The sequence below is a fragment of the Paramisgurnus dabryanus genome, chromosome 13, assembly GCF_030506205.2.
Source record: "Paramisgurnus dabryanus chromosome 13, PD_genome_1.1, whole genome shotgun sequence".
Classification (NCBI taxonomy): Eukaryota; Metazoa; Chordata; class Actinopteri; order Cypriniformes; family Cobitidae; genus Paramisgurnus; species Paramisgurnus dabryanus.
The window spans coordinates 38,404,983-38,419,487 of record NC_133349.1 but is presented as its reverse complement, the minus strand read 5'-3'; the positions used below and the strand labels follow the sequence as shown (position 1 = coordinate 38,419,487).

The following is a 14,505-nucleotide window of genomic DNA, read 5'->3' as shown; positions in this document are numbered from 1 at the left end:
GACCCGCTAACCTCCATCCCGACAGCCAGCGCCTTCTCTGGATGCCATTGCGGTATAGCTTCTCGGCTTTTTGGGTAAGATCGAGTGGACACCGGGGACTACACGTTTAAATGGATTTTTGACCTTCGGCTATGGAAGCGAGGCTTGCTCCGTCCACTCCGTGCATCGACTCTGGCGTTTTCCGGGGACAAATAAGGTGAGTTTAAAACCAGAGTTTGCTTCTTTTGTGCGTGGTTGCCAGTTTGTTTGCCAATCCGTGGTCCATAATAAGTTCCGCTTCGTGGTTTCTCCATCGCTCAGTACTTTTCTGTGTTTCTATTTTACGTAAAGCTAACACCAAAACGATTGTGGAAAGCGCTATATTGATTGTTCTCAAAGAAAAAACGAGAAACAAACCCATGTGAATATGGGTCAAATTATCTAGGCGGAGCACTTCGTTCAAAGAAAAACGCAACAGAATTGTTTGCGTTGAACAAAGACAATGGTGCGTGCAGACATCGAATGTGTATTGTGGATAAAAAATGGCCAGTGGGGTGGGACAATTTTTCTTGAATTAAGTGTTTATGGGAAAAGTTCACAAATTTTTTCTTACCCTGTAGGCAGATTTATTTGCTTGTTTTAAGCATAAAATAACAGGAGAAGAAATTGTGTAGGGGGAGCAGAGGGGTTTTTTTTTCGTTCAAAGAAAAGCAGCGTGGCACGAATGAATGTTTGGCTGAAATGCTATCGTAATTTCCCCCTTAATTTTCCTTACAAACATGAAACCAGAGAGAAGGGCCAGTTGGCATCGAATTGCACCTTGTATTCGGTGATTGATTGAGGAAAAATATGCGTATGTGTATATATACACTTGCTTTGTTGAACAGAGACAATGGCCGCGTGCTCCAGCGTCACCTATATGCCTATTTCACAAAATGGTGCCTTTGACCGGAAGTAGGGAAAACATCGTTCAGGTTGCACCACTACGATGGCCACTCAATATAGTATGGACTGACAGCTGCTTTGTTTTCTCCTACACATGAATTTACTTGTAAAAATAACAATAACATATATTGTCGATTGGTGTTATATTATTTTTTTAGCATTTCGTATTATCAAAATATATCATATGTTAGACAGCTGTCAATTTTAAATAAAATAACGAGACATACATAACTATTCGTGTCTGCTCCCGTTTATTGTAATGAGTCTGCACATTTGGAGAAATACTTAGACATTTTACTTCTTATTTCTTTAGACTGAATAATTATTTCTTATTAATTCCAAAGTATGAGACCCGATGATCTAATCGTGGTGTATGTGCTATTCCTCGTTTGTTTGCCTGCATCCATTGCTTTACGGCTTGCTTGTTGCGTTGAAATGCACATTTGATTTCTTTACCAGCATTGGATTTAGACCATTCAATGAGAAGAGTTAACAGCGTTTATTATGATTGAAAAGCCCTCAACGGAGAATGAAGTCTGCATACATTAAAAGCCTTATTTTGTTTTTATCGTGTGCCTTCCAAAATGTATGCGACGAAACTTAAATCACGCAAAAAATGAATGGTAACTAGACGTGCTTGTTGTGTGCAGGGAGTGCATTTATTTGTAAACTTTTGCTAAATCAAAATGGTTTATTTGTATTTGTTTTTACCTGGGTTTTATCAGGTTCGGGACATTTTTAATCCATAGTGTATGGAGTTATCTAGTAGAAAATGATCTGCTGTTTTTTGGTAGAATGTTGTGTGAGTTAAAGAAACGAGGAATAAAACACACACCGCGATTAAAAAAATCAGATCGCATACTTTGTAATTAAAAATAAATAATAATTAATTTCAAAGAAATAAGAAGTAAAATGTGTAAGTATTCCTCAAAATGTGCTTTGGACTAAGTCCCCCGTCATCACAGCAAACGGGAGCAGACCCGAATAGGTATGTCTAGTTATTTTATTAAAAATTTCCAGCCGTCTGTAAATTCATGTTTGAAAGAAAAAAGTAAATGAATATCTTACTTACTGTTTTTGTCTTGTTTTCTAGTGAATATCTGACAATTCTTAAATGGAGATACATTTACTTGGTAAGCAAAGTGGCTTAAGATATTATGTATTGTAATAGAAAATTGTTATAAAAACGTTTTGTTTTTGCTGGGAATTCTTGTATATATTTCACAGCTATATAATTAATTATAATAACGCACTTTTTGTTGATAAACATGTTAAAAAATACATTAACACAGAATAATGTGGCAACAAATCAAATGTGCATTTAAATGCAACAAGCAGAAAATAAATAAATAAAGCAAATGCATGGAAAAGAAACGAGGAATAAAACAAACACCGCGATTAAAAAAATCAGATCGCATACTTTGTAATTGAAAATAAATAATAATTAATTCCAAAGAAATAAGAAGTAAAATGTATAAGTATTCCTCAAAATGTGCTTTGGACTAAGTCCCCGTCATCACAGCAAACGGGAGCAGACGCGAATAGGTATGTCTAGTTATTTTATTTAAAATTTCCAGCCGTCTGTAAATTCATGTTTGAAAGAAAAAAGTAAATGAATATCTTACTTACTGTTTTTGTCTTGTTTTCTTGTGAATATCTGACAATTCTTAAATGGAGATACATTTACTTGGTAAGCAAAGTGGCTTAAGATATTATGTATTGTAATAGAAAATTGTTATAAAAGCGTTTTGTGTTTGCTGGGAATTCACAGCCATATAATTAATTATAATAACGCACTTTTTGTTTATAAACATGTTAAAAAATACATTAACACAGAATAATGTGGCAACAAATCAAACGTGCATTTAAATGCAACAAGCAAAAATAAATAAATAAAGCAAATGCACGGAAAAGAAACGAGGAATAAAACAAACACCGCGATTAAAAAAATCAGATCGTATACTTTGTAATAATTGAAATAAATTATAAAAATCAACAGGTTTATATTTAAAACAAGTAAAAAATATCTGCCAGCGGGGTAAGAAAAATAAACTTAATTCTAGTTTCAACTTAATTCAATAATAAACTCAATTTAGGTTTATTTTTCTTACCCCACTGGCAGATATTTTTACTTGTTTTAAGCCTTAACCTATTACATTTTAGAATTTATTTCAGTAAACAAGACTTAAATTCTAAGCCACTTTGCTTATTAAGTAAATGTATCTTGATTTAAGAATTATTTTTTAACTCGAAAACATGAATAAAATACTAAGTAAACGAACAGATTGGGATGTTCAAAACACTTAAACATTTTTTTTTTCACTCTACCCTTCATATTACAGCTGTCGAAAAACCACAGCAACGTTGACAGACCTGGAAGCCATGATATATTAGCAGTTTTTAAAATAAGTTAAATCTAGAATCCTTATTGGTTTTAGATACTTAAAAGCAATGAATGATCTTCTTTCTTTTGAATTGATTTGGTATTATGGAGGAGCTCTGTGTCTGGTTATTGAAGATGATTTGGTCTTTGCTCCTATGTTGGCTTATTTTTTGTTATTTCCGTTACTATATATATATATTTTTTTTTCCCCTTTGTTTTTTTCTGATTTGAGATTATGAAAATGTTTTAATTTGTAATAAAGGTTTTTTGAAAATTCTAAACTCTCTCTCTCTCTCTCATGAGCGTGGATCAGTTCCTGCATCAAGGAAAAAATGCGCATCCTGGTAAATTTCAGAAGTTAGACGACTGAGCTGCAGCGGACAGCGTAAGATTTATGAAAACACATTTGAGAAGAAAGGCAAAGCATGTTTCACAGTTAATCCAAGACCATAATGACAATTTTGCGCTCTGTTTCCCGAAGCTCGTGGAGGCGTGGAGCAGCATACACAGTTAAGGTATGTGCGATCTACCGGCATTACCTTTACGATCGACGTATTGGATCTGCAAGCTGCAAGCAAATTAACTGAAGCTTTACTTCATGTTTCTGTTTGGTTAAGCGATGACTGCTTTTTCCCAACAGTTTGTGTGTGTGTTTTCTGCATGGGTTTAGAAAACATGAACTTCTGATCTGCTAGCTCAACGTTTTACTTCTGGGTTATACAATGAGAACGTATAGAGTTAAATGCCCGCTAGCCTCCACCCCAAAAGCCAGCGCCTTCGCCGGCTCCCCCTTTGGCTGCGTCTATTCCGGTATCGCTTCTCGGCCTTTTGGCTAAGATCAAGTGTCTTACCAGCAGGTGGAGCTGCGATCGCCTTATTGGTGGATCCTTCTTTTAGTCTGTGTAGTGACTTGAAGATTTTCCATTCAAAGAGTATATTGTTTTTGCTGTGTTTTTGAACATCGTTTCAAAGGTAAGTGAATTTCTTATTTATCTTTTGGTTGTGTAATTTTAGAATATTTATATATTTTATTTGTTTATTGTTGGTTTAGTTATTTATTGAAATTTTAGTGTTCTTCTGGTTTTAGTGTTTTAGGCTTGTGGTGCCTCCAAAATGTCGGCTGCCCGTGCCGGCACGAGGAGGCACCACAGCGTTCGGTTTTTATTTAAGGAGTTGGATGGGAAGTTGTTTGCAATGTCACGATTAGATTTTTCTAGGAAATTGATACAGAAGACCCTTAACTTTAAACCTGAGGATTTACATTGTTTAACAACCTTGCCTTTTAATAAAGGATTTGATGTTAGTTTTAAGTCTGCTTCCCTGCTTTCTGATTTCTGGCACGGTTTTGAGTTGTATAAAGACCAGCTTGCTATGTTCACTGTTGAGAAATTATCTGATAACTCACTTAAGACGGTGATAGTTAGAATGTTCAATGAAACAGTGAGTGGAGAGGATATTTGTGTTTGGCTGGAAAAGTACTGCACTGTTCGAGGTCAACCTATCAAAGTGGTGGATGAGGATGGTGTTTGGACATGTGCCTGGCGGATTCCCATTAAACAATGGGAAGATGCCGGGGGCTACCAGGGCCTGAAACATCTTCCATCCATGATAGTGTTGGGAGAGAACAGGGGCTACATACACTATCAAGGAATGCCCAAGCTCTGCAGGAAGTGTTCAAAGTTTGGGCATTTAGCTGAGGCATGCCAGGAAATTGTGTGTGGGAAGTGTAAAGAAATTGGACACACTTTTGATGAGTGTAACAATGGCAGGCGGTGCAATCTTTGTGGAGACATAAATCATCTCTATAGAGACTGCCCAAAAAGTTTTGCCAACAAACTGAAAGCTAACAAAATGGCCGCCTCACAACCAGAGCAAACAAGAGAACAAAGGAGGGAGGAGGCGGAGCCTGAAGTTTTGGAGGGAATTTTAAATGCCCAACCGACTTCAGCGATTGGACAAGACAGAGGAGGGGAGGCGGCAACAGAGATGGTGCCTGAACAACAGGAAGAGGTTATAATTTCAGAACAAGGTAATGAAAATGATAATTTAAATGAAATATATAATGATGATGATGATGAAACGGCCTCCTCTCTCCAAACAGTATCAGAATTGGCGATGGAGTTAAGCGGGAGTGATTCTAACCCACTCCCGAATGCTCAAGTGCAGAAAAGACCTCCGGGATCTCCTCTTTCTGAAATAGAAGAAAAAAAGAGGAGGGCAGTAGTTTTTTCAGACGACTCTGGTTCAGAGGATCTGAATCGACTATGGCCCTTAACATCCCCAAATGAAGTGTCTTTTCTGCACATAAAGCTAAGATCATCATCGCCAAAGGACCCGCAAGAGACCTCCTCTGCGGCTTTTCTGGCGGTGGACACACGCCCTCCTGACCAAAACAACGTTGAGATTAAAGAGGAGCAGGTGTCACAAGAAATTTTATGATTTTAGAGTAAATCTGTAGTCTTTTAAATGTTTTCTATATATTCATGTCTTTTAATATCATACTATTCATGGTCCTTACAATCTCAACTCTAAATGTGAGAAGTGTGAGGTCCCCACTCAGAGCACAGAGCATTTTATCCTTTTTAAAATCTTTTAAGTCAGATGTGTTTTTATTGCAGGAATGTGCTTTGCCCTTTTTAACCCAATACAGAAATTTAGAAAATATGTGGACTCCTGGCCCCTCCATATGGAGTGGGTCAAATTTTAATAAGAATGATGGGGTTGCAATTTTAATAAAAAACCCCAACATCTTGGTGAAGGAGAGCACAGTGGTGAGGTAAGGGCGGGCTATTTTGGCTAAACTGACCTTTTTAGATAGGGATTTTAATGTTCTAAATGTGTATGGTTTTACAGAGAAAAACAAAAGGCATGAGCTTTTAGAAGACTTGCAGCCCCACATGCTAGGTAAGGCTCCCCTAGTAGTTGCAGGGGATTTTAATTGTGTTTTAACCAAGTCAGATAGAAAAAGAGCAGGGCAGGATTTCAAATTGGATAAGACATCTATTTTATTGCAAAGTTTAATAAAAGATTTTAAATTAGTTGACTGTTTTAAGACTTTGCATCCTAAGGAGGAGGGCCTCACCTGGTCCAGTGGTGATGGTGCCAAAGCCTCTCGTATCGATTACATGTTTTCTCGTGAATGCCCGCCAACTGATGCTACATTGACACCCCTGTATTTTTCAGATCACACTATGCTATCCTGCACTCTTTCTTTCAACACAAGTTTGACAGCAGGCGAAGGAATCTGGAAGCTGAATTGCTCTCTCTTGCAGGATGATGAGATAGTGAGGGAGTACAGGGAGCAATTCAGCCAGTGGCAGACCCTCCAGGACTTTTTTAATTCACGAGCACAGTGGTGGGAAATGATAAAGGACAGAACGAGAGAATTTTTTAGACAGAAAGGGAAAGAAAAGAAAAATAAGGATAGAAGATGCATGATGGGGCTGCAGAAAAGACTACAGAGATATTTTAACTTATCAAACAATGGTTTCGATTTTACTGATGAAATAAAGGAAGTAAAAAGGCAAATGTCTGCAATAGAGCAAGAGAGAAAGGGAGTCATCTTAAGAAGCAAGGAAAGAGAACTAGAAGAAGGGGAAAAATGCACACGGTACTTTTTCAAAAAGATTATATCAAAGGGTGGGACAATTATTAAGTTAAACATGGGAGGAAGAGAAGCAAATTGTACTGAAGATATTTTAAAGGAAGTGGAAGATTTTTATGGCGAGTTATATAATGAAAAGGACATACAGGAAGATGTTTTATGGCAAGTTTTAAATAGTTTAGAAAAGAAAATTCAAGACGAGTGTTCTTTTTTAAATCAGGATTTTACAGTCATAGAACTCACAAAATGTAAAAACAACTTTAAAAAAGGTAAGTCTCCAGGAAGTGATGGGCTTCCTGTAGAATTTTACGAAACATTTTGGGATATTTTAGTACATGAGTTATTAAATGTTTTTAATGAATTTGACAGACTTGACATACTTCCTGACAGTTTTAGACTAGGGATAGTTTCGCTTCTTCACAAAAAGGGTGACAGAACAGATCTAAAGACATGGAGACCAATCACTCTTTTAAATTTTGACTGCAAACTTTTTAGCAAACTTTTAGCGGACCGTATGTCGAGGATTTTAGAGGACGTAATCCACCCGGATCAAGCTTGTGCGGTGCCCGGGAGGAAGATCACTGACAGCCTAATATTGATCAGAGATGCTATCTGTTTTGCGAGAGACAGAAATATTAGGCTATTGGTTCTAAATTTAGACTTTGAGAAAGCGTTTGATCGGGTCTCGCACCAGTACCTGTTTCGGGTACTGAAAAAAATGGGCTTCCCAGGGAGGTTTTTAGTGTGGGTGGGTATGCTGTACAAAGAAATAACCAGCAGAATTCTAATAAATGGGCATCTGACAAAAGCAGTTAATATACGCAGCGGCGTCCGGCAAGGGTGTCCGTTATCCCCACTCTTGTATGTGGCTTGTATTGAGCCACTGGCACAGCTCTTGAGAAGGGACCAATGGATCAAAGGACTGAACTTACCTGGAACCGGAGGACTGACTGCTAAATGCGTTTTATATATGGATGATGTGACTCTTTTAACAACTGATTTTATTTCGGTCCGGAGAGCCCTCGAGGTGACAGAGTTTTATGGAAAGGCCTCGGGCGCTAAGCTCAACAGGAGTAAGTCCGAGGCCCAACTCTTTGGACCATGGGGATACATTGACAGACGAGGCCTTGAAGTGACCATAAGGAATACAGACTTAAAGATTTTAGGGGTGAAATTTGACAGGGAGGGGGGTGGAAAAAGCAACTGGGCAGACACTATAGGGAAAGTTAGGCAACGACTGGGTTTTTGGGGTTTAAGGACATTGACATTGGAGGGTAAGATTTTAATTTACAAAGCTGTGATTTTACCTCTGCTTTCATTACTGTGTTCTGTTTTTAGTCCCCCAAGGTTTTTTCTTTTAGGTTTGGAACGGGCGGTGTTTTACTTCTTATGGGGGTCCAAATGGGAGAGAATTCGAAGGGAAGTTGTGAAGAAAAGGAAGGAGAATGGAGGAAAAGGGCTCCCAGACCCCCATTTGTTTTTAGGAAGCAGATTCACTGCTTTACATATAAAGTACGCTGTGACTCCACCCAGAGAGAACAAAACGGCTGCCTTGGCAAGGTTCTGGATGGGGTCATATTTACGCACTTTAAAGATTTTACCAGTTGACCTAACAACTCCAGTGTCTTTTAATTTGCCTAAAGAGTATGATTTTATTAAAAAGTTTTTGAAAAAACACACATTGGAACAGCAAGATGTCACACTTTTAAGTGACCACAAAAAAATTATTTCTCTTGTGCAGGACCGGGAGAAGGTGAGCCAGTGGCAGGCCTCACGATACATGAGGCACAAGAGGTTTGGAAAAATGCTGCACACCCTGCTCTCCAGAACAGACACCGAGACCTGACATGGATGGCGGCCCATGAGATCCTTCCAACCAGGGCGGTTATGCACTCCCGGGGAATGGCCACCAACCCCAAATGTCCGCAGCCGGGATGCGGCGCTTCAGAGTCCGTGCGACACACACTATGGGAGTGCGGCGCTGCACGGGACCTGTGGACCACGACCGGCCCCCTGTTTTTCCCGTGCCTGCCAGCAGGTGGGGTCCAGATGGACTATAAGCTTGCCATCTTAGGGGTGGGCCGATGTTTGAAAGATCTAACAATGCAGCAGTTTACCTCGCTCTGGCTCACCCTGAACTCCATCAAAGAAGTCGTCTGGACTACCAGAAACCTGCTGGCGGGGAAAGGTGTGATGGTGCCCCTCCACGCACGCAAGCTAATGGTGAAGAACACGCTGCAGGTGGCACCACGCACTAGCATTCGGACGGGGGGGCTGGGGTCACACAGAGAAGGTCCCGGCCGCCACCGACCCTGGTTGCCCGTAGATGCACCCTCACCAACATCTGGCTAAGGGAACAGCGGGCCAGAGGGTAAGGATCTCCGCTGGGCTCCGGAAGTGGATGGCTTAGTGACTGGTGCTGGAGAGCAAGATGATTGCCCATTGATAAAGATCTCACCCCCCCCCGGTTCTGAACAAATAAAGAACTGTTTTTAACAATTTTTAAAGGTTATATATGGAAAATTTTATTAACATTCAACACTGGCCTTTTAAAACACAATGGAGTAATTAAGGATTTTAACATACAGATATTTAAAGAGTGCTAAATACCTTTTAACTCTCTTCTATCAATTAAAATCTCTATAGATTTCTTTTTAATAGCATGTTATATTCAATGTGGTTTTAACAGTGTGTCAATGTCAAGAGATTTGTAACAATAAAACTTTTCGAAAAAAAAAAAAAAATCTGTTCTTATCAGTTTAATGTCTGATACGTCTCCTATCCGGGGACTATATGTTAAATGGATTTTTGACCTTCGGAAATGGAAGCGGAGCTTGCTCCTTCCACTCCATGCATCAACATGGTATTGCAGTGTTTCCATGAATGGTGCGCTCCCCTTCTCGGGGACAAATAAGTCAAGTATAAAAAAAGAATTTGCTTCTTCTGTGCGTGAATGACGGTGTTTTTTCTAATCCGTGTGTTTTAAAATTGCTGTGTTTTCGTTGGCTTTATTGGTTTAACGAAAAGCTTGCGTGGAAATGAACACGCTGATAAAGAAATGTTTTTGTAATGTATTTAATTATTTTCTTTACAAGTTTGTGGTGGTGATCCGAGGACGAATTAAACATCCTCGACACAGCTGAAGGTGCAACAAAAGCGAAAGAGGCCGATTGGAATGTTAAAAACACCTGAAAACTTTTTTTCACTACCCTTCATACTACAGCTGTCGAAAAACCACAGCAACGTCGACAGACCTGGAGGCATAGCTGTACTTGTTTAACTCACAACGACAACGGGTAAGTCATTGAGCCCTGTGTTTTTATTTATCCACGTTCTAAAATTGCTATGCTTTCGTTGTTTCTTGATTGCTCTGTACATTTATTTGTTTCTATTCCACGTAAAGTTACTTTGTAATAACGAAACCATATATTTGAATGCGCAATTTAAATCCATTTGATTTAAATTGTTTCACATATTTCACTCTACACGGTTCAACCGGGCTGGAAACGGAATAAAAATAGGGTAGATCTCGAAGAATGTTTGGTCTCAGACGTGGCTTCGTGCGCTTTCCACCTGGTCACACACAGTAATGAAATGTTAGTCGGATGGCCTTCGGGGGCGCCGTCGATGTGATCGGTCACAGGAAGATGCGGCCGTCTGGCCTCAAAGGGTGTCGCTCATACTTACCTGGCAGGGGAGACACCATGATCATGAAGGTGGTTCACCCAGGGCGAGGCTCAGCCATTGCACTCCGGTTGTGCTGACCCTTTGCGAATTCCCCAAATGTGGGAATCTCGACTGCAAAATTTCTGATAGTGGGGGACTGCGTTCGCGCTCTCCCCTGACCTTTGTGTTAAAAATAGATTCTTTTGTCCAAGAGACGTCTAACCACGGCCCAAGAATACATTAGTCATCAAAAAAGCGGTTATTTAACGACTACATAATTTCTAATAGACAGCGAATATGTGTCTAGGCTAAAACAAGGCTTAATTTGGGCTGTCAGTGAAAATCTAATAGACGTTTGACCATTCCAAAAGAATAGACTAGCCATTCAATAGAACCACAATCAAACGGCTACATGTCTAAGAGACAGTCAACAAAATAATGCTTAGATGATTCTTTTCCTTCCAATATAAGAGGTTCTCGGGAATGGCAATCATCCAAACTAATAAATTATAAAGGCTTTTATAAGAAAATGACAACAGTTAAACAACATAGACAGCGTTGGGCAATACAAAATGCTAATAAATACAAGACAAATTGAAATATTGTACATCCATGTACATTAAACAAGCCAACAAATCTGCCAATGGGCTACGACAATTTTTCTTGAATTAAGTGTTTATATCTAGATTTGTTTCTTACCCCTTTGGCAGAGTTATTTGCTTGTTTTAAGCCCAAATTCGCTTAAATTTTGAGTTTTTTTCTCCCTAAAGGCTAGGCTTATTTTCTTAGGGCATTTTGCTCATCAAAAAATGCATCTTATTTTAAGACTTTCTAGATATTTGTACAGTGAAAACAGTTCGAAATAACAAGTAAGAAATGATTTTTGCAATGTATTCATTCATTCGCTACCCTTCATACTACAGCTGTCGAAAAACCACAGCAACGTCGACAGACCTGGAAGCGTAGCTGTATTTGTTTAACTCACAAAGACAACGGGTAAAGTATTTTCTTGATTACCTAAATGACTTGCTGTAAGAAAATAAGTTTAGGTTTAAGGGGGGGAAATACAGTTTAAAGGGATTCTTCAATTTATGATGATAATTCTGTCATCATTTACTCATGCATACAGGCTTACAACAACACGAGGATTAGTTTTTTTCTGAGTAACACAAAAGAAGGTATTTTGAGGAATGATGGTAAACCCACAGCAGATAGTCACCATTGACTTCCATAGTAGGAATAAAAAAATATGATGAAATTTATTAGGTACCATCAACCGTGTGCTAACCATCACTTTGCAAAATATTTTCTTCATCATTTATCACGATACTTCCAAAATATTTTTTCCTACTAAGTCAATATTTCATTATTTGCTTTACAAGCTTAAAAATGATGGTGACATGATTCCATGGTAATCACAAACAGTTAAACAAGTAAAATAATCACCATTACTTTTAAAAGCATTTTGAAAATTGCTTGCTTATGCTGGGAGTAAAGGTATTTCACGCAGTGCGCATCCTCTTTAAAAGGTAATGTATGCTTCTTTTTAAAGCTGACACATTTGCCACATTAAAATAACAGAAATGTGTACTGTTTAAACTTTTTGGAGCCGGTGTGTCTGTGTTCTTGGGGCACACATCTACATGTAAAAGCAGAATTGCTTATTATTCTTCTCTATTTCTTGTATAGGTCAATTATGAGTGAAGAACCGTTCACCAAATGAAGACCGCAGCCAGGTGACGGGATTCTGTGGTAATCGCAAACAGGTAAACCAGTAAAATAATCATCATTTATTGTTAAAATAATTTTGAAAATTGAAGTTCTGTGTGTTCTTATTGTACTTTATTTATTTCTGCAGGTAAGCACCATACCGTAAGCTTCATTCCCTTTATAACAGGTAAGGTTCATACTGTTTTATTCTTTTGTACTGTTTTATTCGTACTGTTTTAAATCATTCAGTAAATGCAAAGTTAAACTGATGTGTTTTTAATCTAGATTTAAAAGTGTCTACTGTTGAAGCACATCTGATCTCTTCTGAAAGCTGATAATAACTAAATGCTGATGCACCTTGTTTTGAGTGAACCCTTGTTTTTTCTAAATGACCTGATCCTATTGATCCGAGTAATCGGTTTCATATTCGATTAGCATATCTGTCATGTATTTCGGCCCGTAGCCATGAAGTGGTTTTTAAACAAGTAACAGTACTTTTTTTAATCCATTGTCCATTGCAATAATCGGCCCTGCTGGTGATGAAAGCATGAACAAGTTTCTCTAAGTCCTGTCTTGAGACAAAACCTCCAATTCTGGCAATATTTCTGAGATGGTAGTAAAAGCAGAATTCCTTATTATTTTTCTCTATCTCAGGCTCTATGGCATATATGTCATGATTTTATTTGTCTATTTATATGTCTATTTACAAGGACTGCCTTGGCCAAATGTTATTGTTAATTAATATTGAAGCAGTTATTTAACATATTTCCTTTGAGTCGTGATTTGTGTAATGATCCATATATCTATTTTTATGTATATTTTTAACTTAGGAATGTGATTTTAAAGCACATATTTGTTATTGTATGACACCTCTCATGTTATGAAAGTAAAAAATAAATGTATTTTCTGATGTCTTGCATTTCTGTTTTTAAACTGTTAATCCTTATCAAGTGCTATACATTAGAAAGTGGATAAATAACAAAAATGTCACTCCTGACAGCTGATAAATTAATCGTTCTTTATAGCACCACTGAGGTGAGCACTTTTCAAGGCAAGATTCTTTATAGAACCGTATAAAAAGGTTCTATATAGTACCAAAAAAACGGGTTCTGCTATGGTTACAAGCTGAAGAACCCTTATTTGTTACTATTTAGGAGCATTTGTCTTTAGAGTGTTGCGTAGGTTCGAAACTTTCAAACTTTTAACCAAAAAAAAAAAAGGGTCACACGGTTTTATTTGTGGTGTGGACATGAACACGCTGCAGGCATTGAAATGTAATTTGTAATTTATTGTCTCATTTCATATTTAACAAATAGGAAGCAAAGTGCTATTCAATCAGTTTAACTAAACAACTGGTGTTCCTCAATTTTGGGGCCTATTTTGTTCAGAATATCAGTTTTGTTCAGTTTTGTATGTGCATGCAAAAAGCATTCAGCGAGCAAATTAACTGAAGCTTTACCTTCGTGTTTCTTTTTGTATGAGTGATAACTGTTTCTGTATGTATTTGTATGGTTTTTTTACAAGTATAGAGTGAAATGCACACGGTGAGTAATGAACGCAGACCTTCAGTGCCGGACCTCTGACCCGCTAACCTCCATCCCGACAGCCAGCGCCTTCTCCGGATGCCATTGCGGTATAGCTTCTCGGCTTTTTGGGTAAGATCGAGTGGACACCGGGGACTACACGTTTAAATGGATTTTTGACCTTCGGCTATGGAAGCGAGGCTTGCTCCGTCCACTCCGTGCATCGACTCTGGCGTTTTCCGGGGACAAATAAGGTGAGTTTAAAACCAGAGTTTGCTTCTTTTGTGCTAGTGATGGTCAACCCGGATCTTTTTAAGGATTCGGGTTATTCTGAGTCACTCACTAATATGATCCGGGTTGTGCGAGTCACTCGAGTCACTTGAGTCCCTTGGTCAAAATCTCCCAATTCCAATCGCTAAGTCATACTAATGCCAACCAAGCAACTCGGATCACGCGTGCAGCTACGAGTTTATGACTCCTCTGCTCACAAAAAAAGGCTAATGTGACCTGAGGAACTCGTAAAAAACATGCATGCCCGTGGTAACATTATCAATAACATAATTGTAAAAGTTTGGTGTGTTTAGTTTCCTTTCATAACGACAAATATATCAACACCACATTTAGAAGATGTCAGGCTTGGTTGACTTGGACGTGAGAGGAACGTGTCCTGTTTCAGATTGACTTAAAAGATCCAC

At 38.4% G+C, this 14,505-nt stretch overlaps 1 long non-coding RNA gene, 1 other non-coding gene and 1 pseudogene across 2 annotated transcripts; all 3 read left to right on the top strand.

Annotated features, from left to right (window-relative positions):
• Positions 1 to 9,629: 9,629 nt before the first annotated feature.
• LOC135742641 (U2 spliceosomal RNA) lies at positions 9,630 to 9,808 on the top strand (annotated as a pseudogene).
• A 295-nt stretch (positions 9,809 to 10,103) lies between these two features.
• On the top strand, positions 10,104 to 14,037 carry LOC135741719 (uncharacterized). The gene is made up of 3 exons (XR_010529564.2): positions 10,104 to 10,207; positions 12,267 to 12,343; positions 13,817 to 14,037. It is a non-coding gene; the product is annotated as an uncharacterized lncRNA (long non-coding RNA).
• On the top strand, positions 10,591 to 10,755 carry LOC135742622 (U1 spliceosomal RNA). The gene has a single exon (XR_010530041.1). It is a non-coding gene; the product is annotated as a U1 spliceosomal RNA (small nuclear RNA).
• Positions 14,038 to 14,505: the final 468 nt, after the last annotated feature.